The 7,743-nt window shown below is 43.0% G+C and overlaps 1 long non-coding RNA gene across 7 annotated transcripts; it reads left to right on the forward strand.

Moving 5' to 3' along the window:
• The first annotated feature begins 936 nt into the window (after positions 1 to 936).
• LOC127307513 (uncharacterized) lies at positions 937 to 5,499 on the forward strand. Of its 7 annotated transcripts, none has more exons than XR_007855638.2 (10): positions 938 to 1,235; positions 1,932 to 1,995; positions 2,098 to 2,154; positions 2,617 to 2,874; positions 2,963 to 3,485; positions 3,772 to 3,853; positions 4,010 to 4,089; positions 4,217 to 4,294; positions 4,544 to 4,610; positions 5,258 to 5,499. It is a non-coding gene; the product is annotated as an uncharacterized lncRNA (long non-coding RNA). The 7 variants fall into 7 exon arrangements; XR_007855639.2 differs by having other exon boundaries at positions 2,617 to 2,744; positions 2,835 to 2,874; positions 2,963 to 3,853; XR_007855640.2 differs by having other exon boundaries at positions 937 to 1,235; positions 2,963 to 3,922.
• Positions 5,500 to 7,743: the final 2,244 nt, after the last annotated feature.

Below are 7,743 nucleotides of genomic sequence, written 5' to 3' on the forward strand. Positions count from 1 at the left end.
CATGCCGGCACGACCGAGCCCAGAGAAGGCCCTCGCGGCCTAGAACCGGCCCAACCGCGTCAGCACGCACCTCCAGCCGCACGTCGCCTCGCACCAGCAGACGCCGACCTCGCCGCCGCGCCCCTCCCGGCGACGCCGCGCAACAAAGCAGCCTGGAAGAACGCCTCCTCGCGCCGGCTCGACCGAGCCCAGAGAAGGCCCTCGCGGCCCAGATCTAGCCCATCCGCGTCGGCTCGCACCTCCAGACGCCGACCTCGCCGCCGAGCCCATCCAGACCAGCTCCGGTGCAACACACCGCCCGGCGGCTCGCAGCGGCCACGCCCGCCCGCTGTTGAGTCGCCGAAACGCGCCGCCCGGAGATCTCCCGTGCGCTGGTTGATCGCTCATGTCATTGTGCTATATAAAAAAAATTAGTTCACCTTAATTTGGTAGCGTTATGATGTTTAAACTAGCACACGCATGAAGAAATTTGGAACAGAGGGGCTATTTTGTATCAAAAAAACAAAAGTTTTCGTAATACATGTTATTGTTACAACTTACAAGGTATGGTAAACATGGAAATTCATCATTTCAATTTTTAAAATTTAAGTCATGTTTGTTCCGCGGCGAAGCGCGGGCATAGTGCTAGTTTAATTATTACTGTCTTCACATGAAGCATCTAACAAGATATAACAAAATTCGAAACGCTTGGTTGGGATTATTAAATTTATTCATATAGCTGAGACTTGGAAAAAAATAGAAGCCAGTTGTTTGCAGTAAATTTCTTCGACCGTAGCAACGCACGGGTATTTGTGCTAATCTACACTACTTAAAAAGGAGGAATATGTTCCTTATTCTGCCAATACGTTTGGTCGTCTGGCTTCGTTCAACTCCTTCGCCGCGCGAGCGTGCACATGGGCCAAAAAGCCCAACGAAATACACCTACTTATTTCTCTCGTTCAGCCGTCTCTCTCGCTTCGTCCCCGAGAAACCCAAACCCTATCTCCCCCAAGACCACCACATCCCCTGCCTGTGCCCCGTCATCGCCGCCGCCTCTCCCAGGGATGGAGCTGGACATCGACGAGTGCGAATGGCTCATGGTGCCTCTCCCAGCGGCGAATGGCTCATGGTGCCTCTGATGGACGAGTGCGGCAAGACGAGAAGGAGGAGATCGACATCGACGCGATGATCGCAGCCTCCGATAGTACGATCCTTGATGTGCATCCTTTCCAACGGCGCCAAGACATCCAAGCCAGGCAAGAATACCACTCCCTGTCCCCCACCCCCCGCCCTCCCTTAACCCCGTCACCTGATTGGGGTTTCTGCATTTGTGTACTTTTAATACTTGCCTCCCCGTCAACTGATATCTGTTTGCCCCGGTGAGGAATCATTGAGAAAATTATCTACACAAGAGTTTGTTAAGGATGTAGCTATTAGATCTGTGGTTTCTATGATGCCTCATATCATCCTTTTTGATGGGGCACATTACTGTTCAATGTTGTTTACTGAAAGGTGGATCAAACTGAAACAATTGCCTCATTAGATTTTATAAGTGTGCTCCCTCATGATATCTTTGTATGAACTGACTCAATCCAAATTCAGTGAAGCTTTCCTTGAGGATTTACAATAGCATGGTGCTAAATCGGATCTATTCTTATCAAGGAAAGACGCATACTGATTTATTACTTCAGTTACTATTTGAAAGGATTTCTTTGTTATGTTGGCTTAGTATAGCAAAGTGCTCTCCACGAGAAAACTAAGGGTGGGAGGTCTAGCATGCTAATAGCACAATGTTTTCTCTTTAGTTCCTTTAGTTTCTGAACAACAAAACTAAACCCACTTGAAACTAATGTTTCTTAGCTATACTTGTTTGAAACTGAAAAGCAAAACTCTTTTACGAATAGGATTTATGGCAGGTTTTTCTGCAAGAGATTAACATATCATTGTTACAGTACCAGCCCAGGTTTCAGGCTATTCTGGTGTTGTTATTGAAGCCAGGGACATAATCTATAGCAGGTTTTCCTCTCTACCACGAAATTGGTTATGAGCATCGGTTAAATTTGCAACACAGCAACTATGTTCAGGAGATATAATTGAGTATCTTTGTCGTCTTTCTAGGTTTATGGCCTAAGCATATGTTTGGAGTTCTAGATGTACCTCTGTATGTATGTTCAGGTAAACCAAGACTCTTGCTTAAATGATCATTTTATCATTGAGTTCATGATGAAGCAGTTGTGAAGTATGACATGATTTTATTGTGGGAGTTTGTTATGAAGTCACACTTACTGTTTTTCTTTGATGAAAGTATTCTATTTATTGGCACTTAATATTAGTATGTCAGTTATGCCGAGCGGAGCGGATATTAGAGGATCGAAGGAATTACCGCTGATAGCATTGGTTATTTTTAACACACAGGTCGTTTGTTATTTTGCTATGCAAACTGTTGGTCCTAGCATCAATTTGCATGATGCTTCATCTACTAATTGTCCAGGAATAATGTCAATATATTGGTGCATGATGCATCTTTGGTAATCATGGTTTACCAAATATTAAATTTAACCCGAGCGAGCCAGGTTATCTGCGTTACTGACTGTTTCAGATTTTTCAAGTTACTAATGCTCTCATATTTACGAATAGTGGTGTCGACCCGGAAGTTTATTGTTGTCGGTTCCCAACGTCCAGAGGGCGTGATGGAGCTGGAGGACCTTGGTGCAGAGTACTTGGAGAGCTTCTCTGCCTCTGTACATCCTCCATCTGATCCTAAAGTAATCATGCCCATCCGCCACACATTTCTGTGTCCTAGAAAACACCTTTGCCTTATATCGTCTCCCTCACTTCATCATCGTCAATGGTAGTGCGAGAAGATCACGATGAGAAAAATTCATAGTAAATCAGGTGACTGGGTGGATGTTAGTAGCATTTAACTTTTAAGTTTTTTATATGTTAGGATATGTTTTAATTGATTGATCCCCTTTTACTATAGGATGAACTCACTTATTGGTAATTTGGGATTACACGCATCTACAGAGCAAGAGCATGGATATAAAAATGGGTTGGAGATGGAATTGATCTACTCCAGTGCAGGGGTTACTTGAAGAAAATCATGTTCTTTTACAGATAATAAAAATGTTTTATTTGTTCCAAAGGTAAGCTATTATGAATTCATATTATGATGCTACAAAATTGCCTAAAAAGAGTTTTACTACTACTGAAATTATTAGTCTGCCTTTTTAAAACTAATCTTTCCATTTATTAGAATCTTTTTCTACAACTTATTTGATCTGCAAGATACTGCACTGCCTACTAATCTTTGTTAAAGTTGTCTATGATGTTGTATAACCAGACTTTTGTGCGTATATGCATCAATCTAATTTACTAAGCACACATGTAATCAATGGACTAATATCCATTGATGAGGTCCCAGATAAACAAATAAACAAGCTAAGAAGGTACCAGAGTGGAAGAAGGTCACATGGTCCGATGAAGAGAGCATGTTTTTTTGTGAGGTGAGATCTGAATTTTATCTGCTTGATGAAGAAGATGCTACAAAATTGCCTAAAAAGAGTTTTACTACTACTGAAATTATTAGTCTGCCTTTTTTAAACTAATCTTTCCATTTATTAGAATCTTTTTCTACAACTTATTTGCTCTGCAAGATACTGCACTGCCTACTAATCTTTGTTAAAGTTGTCTATGATGTTGTATAACCAGAGTTTTGTGCGTATATGCATCGATCTAATTTACTAAGCACACATGTAATCAATGGACTAATATCCACTGATGAGGTCCTAGATAAGCAAATAAACAAGCTAAGAAGGTCCCAGAGTGGAAGAAGGTCACATGGTCTGATGAAGAGAGCATGCTTTTTTGTGAGGTGAGATCTGAATTGTATCTGCTTGATGAAAAATTCACTTCAATGTTGCTTTTAACGGATCTGCATATGGTAAACTTGCATTCACAAGTCAGCCACTTGAATCCATCTTCTGAATTTCCATCAGTTCAGTAATTCTTGCTGCTTAATTTGCTGCAGGTAGACCTGAAGGTTAGGATCGTTGCAATGTCGCCTTCTGGTGGCGTGGTGGCTGACGAGTCAGAGCGAGCACAACATAGGTGGGTACTGCTAGACATGTATAGTTGACAGTTTTGACCACACTAGCTGATTTCCTTCTGTTGTCACTTGAATCCATCCGCTGAATTTCACTCGGTTCAGTAAATCCTGCTACTTAATTTTCTGCAGGTAGACCTGAAGGTTAGGATCACTTCCGGTGGCCACCAAGTCAGAGCGAGCTGAAGCTAACTGGGTGGTGCTAGACAGGTATAGCTAACAGTCTTGAGAGTGCCACACTGGCTGAGTTCCTTCAGTATTGGCCACACTAGCTGATTTGCTTCAGTATTCCCTTTAGTCATGTGCGGTTGTTCCATAGTATAGATCTTGCATACCCAGTTTGCAGTTGACTTAGCTCTGTACCAAATTAGTTTTGAACCTTCAGTGATCATCGATAGCTTATTGGTTTATCATTTTAAGATCTTTAAGACCCACGGTGTGCTACTTTTTCTTCAACAGGAGGGTGCTTGCTCCAAGATAAAGGACCTTGTACTGATGCCGGGACTATTTGTGCTTCTAAGGTGAGGTATGATGCTTCTCAATGAGTTTTTTATGAAATTTGCTGGGAAGCTTAATTAGTAAGGAGTTCCTTTAAATCCAGAAGGGATGTTGTTCGGAGTCTATTTGTACTTACCTAGAAAGCTTTTGGTGAAGTGGAAAATCTTTCAGTAACTTTACCTTGATAGTTTCATGTGGCATATTTAGTTATTGTTGTTTGCAACTCTTACTTCGGCTGAGTGAAGCCTATCCTTGATTTCCAAGTAGGGAGGCTACAATATTTATGTTTGGTCAACCTATCTTCTTTGGTACCTTTCTCCTCCATTTCATTAGAAAGTACCATACCAAAATAGAAGAAACATACTCCTCTCTTCTCTGCCGCCCTATAGGGTGAAATCCTGGCTCCGTCCCTGGTTGTATGCTGCACGCTTTTTTGAGTCGCGACTCAAGAGTGAGTCGCCCAACCCTGCGACTCAGTGTAAAGTCATGAAAGTCGCTATATAGTGGCGAGCCGCCATGATTTTGAGAAAATTACTTGGCGACTATACATCGAGTTAAAAAGCATGGTATTCTGATAGACATATGTTTTCTATGATATTTTAAGGTGAAAACAATTAATTATGATATTGTTCTATTTCAATGGTCTGGATCCTTATTTCATTTTTATCACTACAGATATCCATGCTACAGATATCACATGATCGATTCTTTGAAGGCGTGCTAATTTGGGCTTGTTGTGACATAAATTTGAGCCAATGTAATATGTATGCTATTTTGTAATCATATATATTGTTTCTTGGGTTCTGTTGCCTAATTGTATGCTTATTTTAGTTTGCTTACCTTTTACTGTGTGCAATCCAGTGATGCAAATGCTCCTTTGAGCATATATGAGAGCTTAGTGTGTTATTTTCTGATTAGATACACTGGATTGGTATGTTTTTTCGCTGTAAGTAACAACATAATTTGGTTTGTAACGCAACATCAGGTTTATTTATATAAAATTGTGGTTTCATATTGTCATGCCAAATTGATGCATTATTATAAAAAAACCTTGGGCAGTGCAATATATTACATAACAATAGACCAATGATAACGATGGTGGGCAATCTTGACGACGATCTTCTCTTTGGTGGTGTTTTTGCAGCTTTTGTTGGAAGACAGGGTAGTTGTGCATCCCCTCGCGACGGTTGTGCTCCGCCTCCACAACGGTTGGCGAGGGTGTTTGTACCAAAAACCGGCCACCTATTCTTCGCTATTAATGAAAATGACGAATCTTGCCTCGTTTAAAAAAAGGCAATAGACCAGTCGAATATCTTAAACATTGATCTTTGTAACCTTACTGATCAATACCAATGTCACGAGTGCGTCTAAGCTTGCATACCCTACTACAATTTTATTCATCGGCTGTAGTATGAGACAATTAGTTTGAGTTTTCTTTATTGAACTCGTTTAAATAAATATACATTAAACAAAGTGAAATCTTAATATTCATTGGTGAGATAAAAAAACTTATCCTGTGACCCTTTCTTTATCTCTCTTTGACTTCTTCCACTCGCTCGCTCAGTACTACAATACAAGATCTTTCTACACCTCCCAGCGCTGAGGAAAAGATTTTGTAAGACCATCACAATTCACATCGCTTTGCACGGGATGAGGCATATCTTTTTTTAATCTGATAAGTGTTTATTGATTTACTTCTACAAATTGTAGTGGAAAATTGTGTAACTCCTTGCTTATCAAATGGAGACTCTAATTATATTGATTTCTACACTACTTATCTACACTATCTACACTACTTAAAAAGAAGGAACATGTTCCTTATTATGCCTACCTCTCAATACGTCTAGATTTTGGTCGTCCTCGTGCTACTCCCGTCCCGCACGCGCCAATGGGCCGCGGCAAACATGGGCCGTGCTCCACCGCACGCACGCCAAGGATTCCCGTCCTCACCCCCCACCCCGCCTCCCCCAAGGCTCCTCGCCCTTGCCGCTGCTGTTCCCCATCTTCTATAACCCCCGCGACGCGCCGCCGTCGACGCCCGGAGCGCATCCTCCTCAAGTGGATCGATGGACGCCGCGCGGTGTCTCCTCTTGCTGATTCGTCCTCTGTGGATTCCGCATCGTTAGCGGCCGCTTGATGGCCTCCAAGATGACACTCTGCCCGAGTGCCCCCACCCCAGCCGTCGAGTGCCCCCACCCCAACCGCCGGCCGCTGCATCTCGAGGTCCACCCCACCCTCTATCTTGCCCGCCGCCCCATCTCGCGCGTTGGTATTCGAGCAGCAGCGGACTGGGGGGGGGGGGGGGGGGGGGTTAAACCCCATCGATAATTCAACATGATTTTAAGTCGAGTTCTGCACACAAACCAGCAACGAAGCTAGAGTACTGGAGTTGAAGGTTGAGGCGACTAGCACACACAGAGAAGGAGAAACGAGTGGAAATATGAGGCGAAGACAGTATTTTTTTTTGGGATACCATTGGAGCGACAGGAGCTGGTGATGTTGAGCTGCATTGGCTCCTATATATGTGTGGCAGCGACATTCATGTTAATATATTTCTTGATAAAAATCTGGATCACTCTTATACCGATATTGGAGAATATATTTCATGAAGTTAATTGAGATCTATTTAAATTTATGAATTTCTTTGTTTCCTTAGCTTTGCATCGGTTATGGTAATTTGTTTCTCTCTGCGGTTGTGGACCTGTTCCCAATCTCGTATGTCAATGTTGCAACATTTTATCCATGGATGATATTCCAATTATATATGGGATGTTCTTCTGCCACAATTTTTTTGGAAGATCTTTTTTTTTTAGGAAGTAACCACGTGTTCATATCAAAGACCAAGTACAAACGGACCACACACACGTAGTACAAACCAGAAGGACCTAGAGACACAGGTGTCCTTGGAACTTTGCACAAAGACCCCCCAAAGAAAGAAAAAACATTTCAGCCCTTGGAGGCCGTTGCACACATCAGCATCGCTGCTCGTCATCCGCCGCCGCGGCACTGTCGGAGGGAAGGAAGAAGAGCCACCAACACACCGGCATCCGCCGAAGCACCATAGCTGAATCAACGTTGTGATTCGATTTTGCAGCCCGCCGTTGAACGCCGGAGCCGAAACCTTGGGGCACGTCGGCCGGGGAGCATCCCCGTGTTCGACG

The sequence above is a fragment of the Lolium perenne genome, chromosome 6, assembly GCF_019359855.2.
Source record: "Lolium perenne isolate Kyuss_39 chromosome 6, Kyuss_2.0, whole genome shotgun sequence".
Taxonomy (NCBI): Eukaryota; Viridiplantae; Streptophyta; class Magnoliopsida; order Poales; family Poaceae; genus Lolium; species Lolium perenne.